At 37.9% G+C, this 15,607-nt stretch overlaps 1 protein-coding gene across 3 annotated transcripts in view; it reads right to left on the reverse strand.

The window, feature by feature from the left end:
- NAV3 (neuron navigator 3) overlaps window positions 1-15,607 on the reverse strand; it is an 840,800-nt gene that overhangs the window by 305,294 nt on the left and 519,899 nt on the right. The window lies entirely within an intron of this gene.

A 15,607-nucleotide genomic window follows, 5' to 3' on the forward strand; every position in this document is an offset into this window, starting at 1 on the left:
ATATTAAAGGAAATGTAAAACTGTTCATATGTTTTATACAAAACCCAGGAGTAAAATTTTGCATTGAGACGAGAACTGCTAAGAACCTTAACCACATACAATCAAAGCCAAAATAATAGAAAGGCGGGTTCTAATCAAAATACTTATCTTGTATTTGAAGAGTATGTTCTAAGTTTTATATCATGTGGCATGCCCAAGTCTCAAAAAATGTTCCCTTTATTGTTTACCATGAAATGACTGACCAGCAAGTTTTGAAAAGTTACCACCCACAATCTATTATCCCTTCCCCTCTTCCTTCCCACAAAAAAAAGAAAAAGAAATACACACCCACACACATACCACCAGCCCTCTTGTTCTTAAAATCTGTCTTAAAGTTGGGGCAGCCTCAGACAAACAGCAAATCTCTACTGACCTTTCACCTATCTTGTTCCTACTACTCTTTGTGTTCATATGCGATATCCCCCTTCCTGTCACTGTATCCTGTCACTCGGGTCCTAGGCATCCCAGGCACGCAAGGCCTCTGTGAAAACATCTTTTTCAAGAAACATTGCCTTCCTTTTCTTCTCTCTTTCTTCTATCAGAACTCATCATCTCATATGTATTTCAAATATGCCCTAACTTGCTAACATTTTAATGAGTGACTCCTCTACAGGTGGGGCATTTGGTGCCCAGAAAATAGGAATATGTGAGAAATGCCTGCTGGAGCAGGGGTACGATCCTGGGCCGAGCTCCCCAAACATGCTTTGTTTAGCAAGCACAGTGTTTGGAAAGGATTTTTGCTAGTTTAAAAAACAAAATATTTCCCAGAAAACTTCAAATTTCTGGCTTCTTTTGAGAAATGGGAAGATCTGGCAACACGAGGTCCACATTCTTGCATTTCAATGGTGAGCTGGAGCTGTCCCTTAAACACAGCGTCTGTACGCTCCCCTCAACCAAGTCTCCTCACCAGAAGCTGTTAATTGTTACACTCGGCTCTCTCCTCACCCAGTTGCTCTTCTTGCCTGGCCTCTGTAAACATTTCTTTGCATTTCCACTTCCTGTGCTAGATAACGGCTGGCGCATTTGGTCGTGTTGGTTAAAATAATGACACCCCAGGATTTTTCTTTTCTAACAATCAAGCCTGCTTTACAATCAGTAGATAGTTTTCCACACCCAACTTGCTGACATTTTTATATGAACATGAAATAACAGAGCCAGCTTTAAAGAGATAACAGATGTATATTTTTTTCTGACTTCTACCTTGGCTTGTATTTTGAGTCTTATTTTAGGGAGAGAGACCTTTCTAGGCTTTGTTCATAATTGTCATGCGGGGAGGGTGGTAGTAACAACACCATCTTGTTAGTCAATTGGAAAAATATCTGGGAAAGTGCTGGGCAAAGTTCCAAAGTCAACAGACCAAGCTAAAACTGCTGTCCTTTCTGAAAGCCAGGAGGTAGGGGGGAAGCTGGAGTTCTAGGGTCCAGGGGATCAAGGAGCTAGAAAGGGGAAACGTGGTGTCAAGGAGCTAGAGGCAGGCAGCAGCACTGATGGGCAACAATACATTGTCCAACGGAATCCTGGATATTTGCCACAGAAAATGGGCAGCTCTTGGTCTACTCTTTGGACTGTGTTAGTGTAACAAGACAGAGGAGGGCAGTATTATGATTGCAATTGGAGTTTTCATCCTAATAGCAACAGTTAAAAGGAGGTTCTTGAAGCACCTTGACGATGTTTCTCCAGCTCTGAAAAGCTCACTTGGCTTTTAACATCTCCGCAAACACTCTGAGTGAAGCTGCCAAAGTCACTGCTCTAAACCCTTATTGGAGCAGGCCATCATTCTTGCCACCCAGGTCCATGATCCTGAGCCCTTGCCTTTATCTTTGAGCAAACCTCATCCTTAGGAAAGTGAGATTAGGCCTGCCTACACAATTTCATTTCATCCTTTTACTTAGATTGGTTATCTGTCATTTTAAAATATTAATATTTATTTTTATCAGTTCACTTTTAATAAGATGCTCTATTAATATACACATATGACAATCTCTCTATATAAAACCCTAATATGCAAATAGACCAAATGGCAGAACCACCAAACAACTGAGCAACCAGTCACTATGACATGTGCTGACCACCAGGGGGTGCATGTGGAACATGGCAGACATTGACCGCCGCAGGATGGTGGAGCAGGTGAGCAGGGGCACCAGACCAAGGCAGGGCACTGGTTGCTGTCATCATGGCGAGCCTCTGGTAGTTACTGAAAATTTTTTGCTCTTGCGCACTGCAGTCCTGCCCAGCACTCACACCCACTGCTGGCGCCCGGAGCCGGCCCTGATCAATTGACACTGTCAGCAGGTGCGAGCGGCGGCTGCCAGCCCTGATTGCCCCTCAGGGCTTCTTCACCTCCCCCTGCTCCTGAGGGGAGATCGGGCAGCAGCCACCACTAGCACCCACTGAAAGTGCCGGCCCCTCTCGCACCCACTGCTGGTGCCAACCCCAATCGCTCCACGCTTTCAGCAGGTGAGAGCAGGGCTGGTGCCATCAGCGCGTGGGAGCAGCAATGGTGGGAGTGGGGCTGCTGGCAGACAAGGGGAAGGGGGGCGGGCAGGGGTGCGGAGGATGGGCTGAGACCCGCCCCTGTGCCCACCGCAGCTTCACAGCCTACAGTTCCTTTCAAGGAGCACAAATTTGTGCACTGGACCCCTAGTACCAATATAAGAATTCTGTGAAGTTAAACTCTAAATATATTAGTATCATGAACTTCAATGAAGTCCTTTCTTTTTTCTTCCTTTTTAGTAATCTTATTCTCCCTAAGTTTCATGCTTGAGGAAAAGCTCCATGTTGAACAGTAGAAAAAGTCTGACTTAATAGTAAAGTCCTAAAGAAATGTTTAATTTGATAGAGTGGGCCCTCCATAAACTTTGAGATTAGAAATGTATGGCATGATGTTAATTATACTTGGTTATTTAGCTCATTCATGAGGCTTTTAAAGATACCAACGTTCTTTTCTTAGTCTTTTCTTGTTCCTTTGAATTGTATTTTATACTTTTAAAGAGCTTTTTCATACCATGTAAGGAAAACTGCTATAATGACAGAGGATGCTTTTATATTTGTAAGCATTATTCTTTAGAAAACTAATATCCAGTGAAGTATTAATAGTTGTCACTTGATTAAAATGAATGATTGTCATGTAACTCATCACTATGGACCTTCTTACTTCACTTACTTCACAATAATGGTTACCTCTCTCTCCTTTTTTTTTTTTTTTTTTTTGCTAGCTAAGATGTATTTATTACTTTTTAAATCAAATACTGCACTAAGCTCTTTATATCTATTTTATCATTATTATCCCAAATGTCAGATTAAGAAATGAGGCTTAACAGAGTTAAATAATTTTCTCAAATCATGCAGTTAATAAATGTCAAAGTTGAAATTAAAACCAGAGTGTCTGATTCTGGAGTCTGACTCCTCCATGAACTGAGGGAAATCCTGGTGCATTTGATGCAAGCAGAAATAATTTTCCATCAGCAAGAAGACATAGGCATATTTATCAATTCACCATTGCACTGAATGCATCTATTCAGTGATTATAGGCTATGTCATGAGTTTACAATGGCAACATCTTTATTGATTATTAAACAGAAGTCACATTTTGATAATTTATTAAGCAATTAATTAATGAGATTTTTTGCCTTCTATTTTAATGTTACCTATCACTTGCGGGCATCTTGCTAGTAGAGTAATAACCCTGATTCAAAGTTATCACTATAAAAGTGTTCCAGGGTCAATGATGTTGGGCCACTTTTGTGTAGGTCAATTCTTTTAGCTGCAGAACACTGACCGAGTGGATGCCTTGCTTTCTCAGAGGCGTCTGCTAGACCATTAGATGAGGAATGACACCTGCAAGGCTGCAGGTCACAGAGCAGCAAAGAGGAGAGAATGAATGGATTGCTGACACCCTTAATATGAAGGAAAATACATGGACAGGGGAATACCAGCACTTAGGATGAATGCCCGCTTCACCCCCGAAGGCAGCCCAGTTTTCACAGACGTGCATTAAGCTGGAAAGGAAAAGCTCCAGGGCCAACTCTACAGATGTTAGCTTTGGGGGATTTTACAGAGATCCTTCAACTCAATTGGTTTCACTGCACACATGTTAAATTGCTAGCTCTGTTTGTGATTTACATGATACAGTATAGCATGTTTAGTCACTTTAACTTAGGTTGTTACTATTTCAACAAATATAACAAGCCACCAAAAAATAGGACTAGAAGTTTGTTAAAGTCCTCAAAAAGTATCTAGATTTGAGAGTAAGAGGAGTAAGTTGGCCACCTCAAGAATATCTAAAAGAAGATGCGAGAGAAGGCACTTTAGGAAATATACTGAGTTCAACATAATACGAAAATAATGCTCACCACAGAAACATTTACTGAGTTAATATCAAATTTACTTTTTGGTAGTAAATTCACACTGAATCATAGCATAGATACAGAAGACCCTCTCTGGATCACTAAGGAGACATATTTAAGTTATTTTGATATTTCAGTTTGTTTCACTTGCCAATTTTTAAGTCAGCAGTACCCAGGAAAAGTTCTAATATTTCATCATGAAAATTAAATTAGCAGGGAGTTCTACTTATAAGATGGGATCCTCTTGCATAAGAAAAGAAAGGGTGGAAAATATTTGACTAACTGCCGGCTGCTTTGGAGAACTCTCTTGTGTCCAAATTATTAAATCATTTATCATATTAGAATACTGGGCACGATTCCTTCCCTTTGAACTGGTCTGTGAAATGTTATAGGCATTTCAGATGTTGATGTGACTTGAAGCTACTTTCAGAACTTGAAGCTTCCCTAGAGTTTACAGAAAGTGGTTGAAGACACATTGGGGCATATTCTATGAGCACCTTTAGTGGAGTACCTACTCTGTGCAAAAAGTCACCTACATACTTTAAGTTCTAATCTTATAGTTAATATGGCAAGATTTAGGGTTATTTTTCTAAGTCAAACTAAAGAAGATTCCTTGCCTAATGAGGTATTGCATAAATATCATAGCAAAACATGTTCTCTAAATTCAAAAGAGATTTACATGTTTTTCTAATTCCAACCATGGATAACCAGATATAAAGTAGATATGAGCTGGGGGGGGGATTATATTTCATAATCTTCACAACTAAAGAAATTATAACAGGCTGCAAAAACTAAAGTTCTCATCAGTTCATTCATTTTAAAAAAACTGTAGCAAAATCTAAGCATTAACAAAGAATTAACTTAGAATTTTTGTTTGAACAAAAATGTATAAAACAAAGCCTTATGAGACTAACATAAATATTATTCAAAGATCCTGTTCTCATTCTTAGGTTTTTCTCTTATTTTCCCTTCCAATTGGTTTCACTTTCGAATAGCTACCCAAGCCAGACCTCAGACAGCTACAGGATAAGAGCCCACATTTACTAGTATAATACATCAGACATAATGTGTAATATAGTATGCAGCTCCAATATGAGAGGCGCAGAAATAAATATATAACCACAGCCACCATTTATCCACACTTGGCACTGCTTCGAGGCACCTTACTGCAGGGCAGCCACTTATCAAATGAACCAACCGGCCTTAGAAGCCAGCTCTGCTTCCTGTACTTGAATGAGCTACAATAAACAAGTCTCCAAGCTACAGTAGATGCTGGGCCTCCCGGAGAAGTTATTTTGGACTTCATTCGAAATTACTATAAGATCCCATAAAAAAATTTCAGGTGGCCAAATGTAACTTGTTTTGTGCCTCTTTTATAAAACAATGGCAGGAAAGTATAATCAATCTTAACTAGCCAAGATTCTCAGCTAGGTCAGTGATTTGTGATTTCCCCGTGGTAAACTGAAAGTTAAGAGAAACAAACAAACAAACAAAAACAGCTGAGTAACTAAAGGTCATAGCAAAAACCCAATACAGCAGAGACCATCTTTGAGAAAAAGAAGAGGAAGTAACTCACTTTAATGTGAAAGTTGCAGGTCGGTGAACATGCTCTCACTTGCTTAGTAAACATGTTAGAAGAAAACAGCTCTTTTTAAAAAATTATCTTTATAGTTCTTTAACCAAATATAATTTCAAATAATTTTGTTGAGCAGTGGGAAAACTGTGAAAGGCTGACTTATTTTTGATGAACGCTGATGGATGAATACTAGTAAGTATGATCCTCTTGCCCTAGTCAGTGGTCGGCAAACTCATTAGTCAACAGAGCCAAATGTCAACAGTACAACGACTGAAATTTCTTTTGAGAGCTAAAATTTTTAAACTTAAACTATACAGGTAGGTACATTGTTATTAACTTAATTAGGATACTCCTAAGGCTTAGGAAGAGCCACACTCAAGGGGCCAAAGATCCGCATGTGGCTCGCGAGCCACAGTTTGCCGACCACGGCCCTAGCTGGTTTGACTCAATGGATAGAGCATTGGCCCATGGACTGAAAGGTCTCAGGTTCAATTTTGGTCAAGGGCATGTACCTTGACTGTAGGCTCGATCCCTGGCCCTGATTGGGGTGAGTATGGGAAGCAATCAATCGATGTGTCTTTCTCACATCGATGTTTCTCTGTCTCTGTCTCTACCTCTCCCTTCCACTCTCCCTGGAAATCAATGGAAAAATATCCTCAGGTGAGGATTAACAAACACACACACAAACACAAAACAGAATGATCAAACAAATATATATATATATATATATATATATAGGAGAGTCCAGCTGAGCCACTAAGCATCTGCAAACACTCGTGACTTGAGATTTCACCTGAAAAAACAGTGGAGTCCAGTGTTGGAGTGGGGTAAGGAAAGAGACCAATCTTAAAGTCAGCTCCTGAGGTCAAAATCATTATAACAAAATATCCTTTAAAAATGTTATACCCATGTGACCTAGCCAGTGTGGCTCAGTTGGTTGGGTGTCATCCCATGAACCAAAGGGTTCCTAATTCGATTCCGATAAGGGCACATGCCTGGGTTGTGCGCTGGGTCTGCAGTAGAGGGGATACAAGAGGCAGCTGATTGATAAGTCTCTCATCATCTCTCTCTCTCTCTCTCTCTCTCTCTCTCTCTCTCTCTCTCTCTCTCCCTCTCTCTCCTCTCTCCCTCATCTCTTTCTCCCTCTCTCTAAAAAGGAATAAAGATATTTTTAAATGTTTTACCCATAAAAAATTCATATAAATGCACACTTCTATTTGAGATCCTGAAGGCAAAATGAAAGCACAAGTATCTAGGAATCCTCCCTTAAAGATAACTATAAAATACATGGTCAATAGCTGGCAGGGTAGGTGGAGACAGCTTCAGTACATTGAATAACTCCAGAGGGCACCATTCACATGCTGTCTACATAGATGGTACCTCCTGAAATTGTCCAGAGATCAGTCTGAGCATGCTCCACAGAAGCTCTGGATCTAGAATTTTAAAGGATTCACACTTGCTTGCAGGGTTATTCCACTTAATATCAAGTTTTCATAAAGAACTGTACATTTTCCTGACAATCAGGGGGAATCATGTTTTACGTGATGCAAATCCACTAGGAGACATAAACTATTTGCCACAGAAAGGCTTCCTCCCTCAGACTTCCTGCTGTCTTCCCAGAATGACAAATACATTTAAGAGGATCAGAATTATGTCACTTATTACGTCTTTATTACTGTGAAATGGTGGTTCAGACACATTTTTATGAAATGTCATAGGGAAGTTGTGAAGGCTTGGGTCTCCTATTCACTCTTACCTATTGTTGAGTAGTAAAAGGAAAGCTCATAGTAATAATAACTACTATCATTTATTAGGCACTCAAGTTAGACACATTTTTACAAATATGTTCACATTTATAATATCTCCATAAGACAGAGATTATCACCCTTATGTATCAGCGAGGAAAATGAGAATAGATGAATAGATAACTTGTCATTTATCTGAAGTCCAGGCTAGTAAGCAGGAGGGCCAGCATTTGAACCCACATCTATGAGACTTCATTATCGCCTGCTTTGTGCAAAAGGATTATGGGAAAGATGACTTTGGTTTAACATGAGAAAGTGCTTTCTAAAATGTTATAGCTAATTCACTGAAACAAACTGGCTGGTGAGGCCATCAACACTGATAATTACACACAATAATTATGCACATCCATATGCTCTGCAAATATAGTTGTAAAATAATTTTCACAGATATGATCTCACTCAGCCTATGTAGCCCTGTGGGTCAAATATTATTTTAATTCCCATTTAATATGAATTCTGTGAATCTGAACCTTGCATTTTGCAGAGAACTGATTTAGATATCTACTAAAACAAGCAGCTGTTTTAAAACCCTATAATGTGGAGGAGACATTTTTGAGCCTGGGAATTTTCCAGGGTCACTTGCTTAATGGGGACTGGACTGGAACCCTCCCTTATTAGCTCACAAATAGTTCCTTTGGCATCAGTGGTATTGGGTGACATAGAGCTACAGACCTTTCAGCACTGTCACATTCTTCATGTAGAGAGCCCCGTCCCCCCTAGAAGAGTCAGTAAAATCCAAGAATGGAGTGTCTGGGACAGAACATGTGTAGGCACAGACATAAATATGCTCTACAAATGAAAATCTCCAAATTCCAGTCTCTCTCCTATAAACATCTTATCAAACAGCATGAGGTTGATATAAAGGTTAATTTTTCTCAGCCATTCTCAGAAAAAAATTCAGATGGCTAAAACTGTTTCTAGAGAAAAAAAGTAGATATAATGGGAGCCATAAAAACTATTATACAACCCAGTCAGAGTGGCTCAGTTGGTTGGAGCGACCATCCCAACCAAGCACCGGAAGGTTGCTGGTTCAATTCCCGGGCAGAGCACATACCTGGGTTGTAGGTCCAATTAAGATCTCTCTCTCTCTCTCTCTCTCTCTCTCTCTCTCTCTCTCTCTCTCTCTCTCTCTCCTTGCTCCTCTCTCTTCTCCTCTCCCTAAGCAAGTCTTCAGTGGGTATCAATATCAGGGTAGGAAAGAAATAAGAGTGTTCTTATTTTCCTTTACATATATATTTCTTGAACTTTTGTATTTTGGCATTTCTTGTGAAACTCAAAATATAACAAATTGAGATTTCATAATAAATAAAGGTAAAATGTTACCTAAAAATTCTCAGTAAATGTCACGTATACTTTTGAGAAAGGATTGATGTTCGTGGAGCCTCTAAATATTATGTGGAATCCTTCTTAAATTTGAAATTAAGATAATACTTAAACACATACTGTCATTAAGAACACAAAAGCATCTATTGTTTTATCTTTAAAAATACATAGTAAGAATCCATGTTCATGGACAATTGAGGGAGGAAAGATGACTTCTCATTAGAAACACATAAAGCAGAAAATAATTAAGTAGCCTATAAATTAATGTTATGAAAGCCTAATCAACTAATTAACCATATTAACTTTTACACTAAATTGAAAGTGTCAAATGGTTTATAAATCATCAATATTTCTTACATTTTATAATAGGAAATATATTTAAAATATATTTGCTTTTAACTATGATTTTTCTATTATTTTTTATAGTTTTTCTTAATTAGGAAAACACCTTTCCTCTTCAAGGTTAAGTGATGTGACAAATACATTATTCATCACACTTAATGACAAAGATCTTCCAACTAATTAAATCCATGTGTGTGTGCATTATTGAAAACCATAAAATTTCTTATTTTGAATCAGTTTAAGAAACAAGAAAATATAAAGAACTCATTAATAACAGGCTATTCATCTCTTTGATAAATTGAGATTTAAAATTATTATCCTGTTTATTCCACTACATCAGCTTCTTATACTCAATGCCATGAGTTCTATAAACACACTTAAAGGTTAGAGCTACATAGAGTATTTTTTTCACATTAGCTTTCTTTCACGCCATTATTTTTGAAGAGGTGCAAGGGTGATGACCAGTTTTTATAACCACAAAATACAGTATAAATGTCCAAGTTCAACTTTGGTGATCTAATATAACTTTCATCCCCAAAGCTATTGACTGTGAATTCATTCATGATATGATATAATAACATAATACACAAAACCAGGCCAAAAAAATGATAGATATATATATCAATTACATTTCCACATTTATTTTCATATCTAAATTATTTATATTAGAGTTCTGATGGAAATAAGAAAAACAGATCACAGTGCCATTGCCACCCTACCCTATGCCTAGGAAAAGACTAAGAATCTGAAATGTTAAGTGTTTCTTCATTATGTCATATTTTTATCAGAAGACTACAAGGGCAAGGAGGAAGTCATTATGGATCTCTCGGTGTCTCTATTAATAAACACACAAATGGAGACATAAAATGAACATTATAGACTCATTATTAATGTATTTGGACAGGAACATGAATGAAGACAAAAGTACAAAACAGACAATTCATTAATGATGTTTTTGAAATATATCATCTAGCATGTCATTTACATAGAGCCTAAATACTTCCAGTCAATAAAATATATAACTCACAATGGGCAGGGATACAATCAAAGTACTGTCTATTTAGATAATCAAATGCTAACCTGATTAATACTAGATTCAGTGAATCCATTTGTTCATAAATCCATTCATTCTATAAATATTTACTGTACATGTTTCAAAGGACATGGGAAGATAACAACACATGAAAGTCATTGTTTGTATAGAGTTAGCATTCTAGTTAGAAAATTTGTAATTATAATTTATCGGTAAGAGCTATGAATAACAACTAAAGCAGGGTTGTGAAATAAGTGACAAGGTGTTCTTTTGATAAATAGAGTCAGAAAAAATCTTTTTGAAGAGATGACCTTTTTGAAGATTTGAGCAGAAAGCTGTATAAAATGAAGGAATGAGCCTGGAGAATAGCTAAGAGTAAGACATTTTAGGTAGAGAAAACATAAGTACAAGGGTCCTAAGGGAACCCAATATGGAGTGTTAAAAATAGTTATTTAAATGTTTATAATATGTTGACCATTTGAAGGTAAAGGCTTTCAAAAATATTTTTGGAGAAAATAAATTTTTAATGTTTTTCTTTATATAAAATCAAACAAATAAATAACCACACAGCCTCACTTTTGCCTCTTTTGGTGGCAGCTAAAGTCTTGCCACATAAAACTACTTTACCTCTCTTACTTAAGCATCACCATGTATGGCTTTCCCCCCCATATTAGCTAGTTCAAACATAGGCTTAATTTATTTCATATTCTACTAGAGAAATATCAGTCTGTACCCATGGGTTAAGAAAAAACTACAGCAATAAATGGCAAGCTAATATAGTATTAAAAAACAATATGTGCGACTCATCAATTGAAGAAAATTTCAAAGGCAATTTAAACTAAAGTTTATTTTCTACTTATATGCAGATCTATAAAAGTTATTTCTCATGTAAGAATCTGTCTACTTAGATCAGTATTAAATGTATTCCATGTCTTTAAATTGACTACAAATTACTAAGGAGTAAAGTTGGGCATAGGCGTTTTTGATACCCTTGTAAATACTTAGATTCAAGAGCGAACACTAACATAAATGGACCTCCTTTCATGGTCCAGTGACTTTCACGTGTTTGATTATTTCATCCTTCCCGCATTTGTGTGGGGCATTCACCTTGCTTTGAAGTTAAAAAATGACAAATATCCTTGAATTTCATGAAAAATGACTGGTGCTTTTCTGAGCTCAGATTAAACCCGCTCCACTCCCTCTCAGTTTAGGAGGTCTCATGCATTAGCTTTTTTCTTGCCAGGCCTCCCACTGTCTTTCTTCCTCTTCCCGATTCTCCTTAACACCGGTTACTTCTTTCCACTCCACTCATTTCCTCTCCTTTCCCCAGTGTGTGGTAAATTCCCTGTCCACACATTCTCCAGCATCTGTAACAGAAGCACCATCACAAACTGACTCACCACCACAAACTGGCTGGTTAAAATCTCATTTTCAGCCCAAATATTTCTCCCCAATTCTGATTCCTAAATGTCTCACTGATTTTTTTAAAAATCCAATTTTCTAGGCTTTATTCTGACTTATTTGATCACCTAAAATATATCAATTTGATCTCTATAAATTCTTGTCTAAAGTTTTAGAGATGTGATTACTAGAAATTTTTATACATACTATTTCTATATAAAATTGTGCAGTAACATATTCAGATATTTTCTTGGTAAACTGTATCATAGATACACATTTTGAATTGGGTAACAACAAAAGACTTTACATGTATTTGCTTATTACTCCCAATATAAAAATAGTGTTCAAGACAGAATTATGCACGCACATCATACATTAGTTCATCCCTTCATCACATAGTGTGCCTAGTATGTGTTAAACACTAGCAATATATTGCAAGGCAAAAAAAAAAATCAGTTTTTGTCCCCATAAAACATGTGGCCTAGTGAGAAAAAAGTGACAGTCAACAAATAATTATAATAGATCTATTATCAAAACTGAGATAAGGCTCTGAATGATAAATATAAGGAACATAATATCAAAAATGAGCATAAAGCAAAGGAAACTAATCTAGGTATGGAGGGTAGAGGCAGATAATTATGGAAGTTGGCCTTAAGGAAATAAGGTTTGAACAAAATGTGAGAATGAGGAAAAGTTAAGCACGATAAGAGCAAGGGAAGAAAGCTCTAAATAGAAATGGTACTTGCAAGTATCATGAGGAGGGAGGGGCATGCCATGTTAGAACTGACTGACAAAACCAGGTTCACCTCCATTTGGACAAATTTTCATTTACTTAAAAAATGATTAGAGGCATACTATGTCTTTGTGTCAGATGATCAGTTTAATAAAAACCATAGGTACCATAATATATCTTTCAATACAGAATTGTTTTTACTTGAGATTTACTGCCTCAAATAGTGCATTTACTTACTCCATGTCAAGAACTTTATGTCATTATTTAATTGAATTCTATAACTAGTGGGGAAGTGATGCTTTTAGAGAGGTTAGGCAGTTTGCCCAAGGTCACAGGGCTGAGAAAGGCGAGCCTCAGGACTGAATCAGCCATGCCCAGAGCCCAGCTTCTTTCCATTTGACTTCATTCCCACCACATTAGTTAGGACTTGCATTCTCAGTTAGCACAGGCGAGGCTTCTCACTCTTCTTAACGATCATTTTAAATGGCTTGTATGGATCTGCAATGGGAGTTTACACATCGTGATGTTTTAGGCACTCATACAATTATTTAATTCAATCAGGCTTCATGCAAGAGTCGAGATTTTTTAGGAGAAACTTTTAGTTTGTGGAAACATATCCCCTGGCTCTCTTTCTCTTCATATTATTATCCAGTGATCCCAGCAACTGTTTATTTTCCTGAAGTTCTTCCTAATTTTAATAGCTCTCTAAGTTGAAGCCACTTGCAAAAATCTGAAGACTGGAAGAAAATGACACATCCTGGTTCACAACAGAGCCAGCTGATTCACAGCGCAGAGCCTGTGCTGAGATGAAGGCCATCATCTGGTGCGAGGCGCTTCCACTCTCTACTCTTCCCGAGTGCCTTACCTAGACACACCCACACCCGAGCGGCCTGGCACCCTGAAATCCAATAGGTCAGTGCCATCCAGAACTGCAGGCTGCCTGCTTGTTATACCGTTTGGGGCCTGAGAGGTGGGGCACAACCCACCCTATGGTCTATTCTATTATTATGAAAAGAATTACCTGTTATACTCATTGCTCAAATTAATCACTTTATCGATTTAATTTTTAATTATATCTTTGTGTCTACTCAAGGGTTTAGTGCCATAGCTCTGGGAAGAACCTTCCTACTATGTTTGGAAATGTTCACGTTTTATTCTTATACTCTAGAACAGCCGTGGGCAAACTACGGCCCGCGAGCCGGATCCGGCCCGTTTGAAATGAATAAAACCAAAAAAAAAAAGACAGTACCCTTTTATGTAATGATGTTTACTTTGAATTTATATTAGTTCACACAAACACTCCATCCATGCTTTCGTTCCGGCCCGCCGGTCCAGTTTAAGAACCTACTGTGGCCCTCGAGTCAAAAAGTTTGCCCACCCCTGCTCTAGAACATTCTACATGTCTGATTCTGTTTAAAAGAATATAACCCATTCCACTCCTTTCCTCACACCATCTATTCATTATTTTCCAAGGGCCATTCAACAACTCATCCCCTTGTAACCATCAAGCTCAACTATAGGTTAATTTCACTTACTTTAAACCACAACCCTTAGGATTTTATATGTAAGTTATATTTTGATAACAACTCCTACATGTTTTTAAAATGTGCTTGAGCCCTGTACATGTATTTCACATTAGAAAAGGCCCAAACTCCCTTTTAGAGAAAAGATTACTGGAAGTCAACATGTAGTGAGAAATACAATGGTTAAAAGGAACAAAGAATAAGTATGTAGCTTGGGACTTGACTCCCACATTGAATACTGATCATTTTGAAATGTTGGCTACCTTTCAAAATGCTAAACATATTGTTGTTGTTTTTTGACCATCATTTTACTAAGTTTAATTCTCATTAAGTTATCTGATTTTCTAAAAAAACAAATATATTTATTCATAGTTTTATTTGGTTGCATTGATGAGGAGGCTAAGTATAGGTCAGAGGTTTTCAAGAATGTTCATCATAGGGAATGGATGTTTCTTGTTATTGGAGGGGAGGATTTGGCTAGAGACCAACAGTTTGATTGGATAGTAAGAGGATTTCTTTCTATTTAAAATCATTAAATGAGTTATTTACTGGGTTATTAAAGAAGAATATAGAGCAGAGATATATTGCTTATACCTCAGACTTATGAGATTTTAAAATTCTAATCAAACAGCAAGCACACTTCTTATAACTAACCAAGCAGTAAATTTGTCTAAAGTACCTTCTCAAAAATTTTCTGTGATTATAATAAAACTGTAAAATCTTAGTAACTGGTCTTGACATGGGACAGAAGAAAACGTTTGGCTGTGTCCAATGGTTGTTGGATCATCTGCCTTGTCTGATTCAACTCAAAGTGCCTGTGGCTACAAGACCAAGAAGACTGTGTAATTTTCATGAGCCAGTAGCTAATAAGCTAACTTGTCTTTTATTTTATTTACTACAGGTCCAGTGCACGAAAATTTATGCACTTGGGGGGTCCCTCAACCCAGCCTGCAACCCTTTCGCAGTCCAGGACCCCTCGGGGATGTCCACTGCCAGCTTAGGCCCGCTTCATGGGCAGGCCTAAGCTGACAGTCAGACATCCCTATGGTAGCCCGGGAGCCCTCGGGGCCTTCTCCCTGGGGAGGGGGCCTAAGCTACAGATATCCTTAGCTCTGCCAAAGAGGCAGAAGAGGCTCCAATCACTGCCGCTGCACTCACAGCTGCAGCCATCAGTCTGGCTTGTGGCTGAGTGCAGCTCCCCCTGTGGGAGCATACTGACCACCAGGGGGCAGCTCCTGCACTGAGCATCTGTCCCCTGGCGGTGAGTGTGCATCAAAGCAACCGGTTGTTCCCAGTCGTTCTGCCATTAAGGTCAATTTGCATATTACCCTTCTGTTATTATTATTATTATTAAATATTTATTTAATTAGGATTATTATTATTATTATTAAATATTTTTATTGATTTCAGAGAGGAAGGAAGATGGAGAGAAAGAGACAGAAACATCAATGATGAGAGAAAATCATTGATCAGCTGCCTGCTGCAT

Source organism: Myotis myotis, unplaced genomic scaffold (genome assembly GCF_014108235.1).
Source record: "Myotis myotis isolate mMyoMyo1 unplaced genomic scaffold, mMyoMyo1.p scaffold_m19_p_3, whole genome shotgun sequence".
In the NCBI taxonomy this organism is placed as follows: Eukaryota; Metazoa; Chordata; class Mammalia; order Chiroptera; family Vespertilionidae; genus Myotis; species Myotis myotis.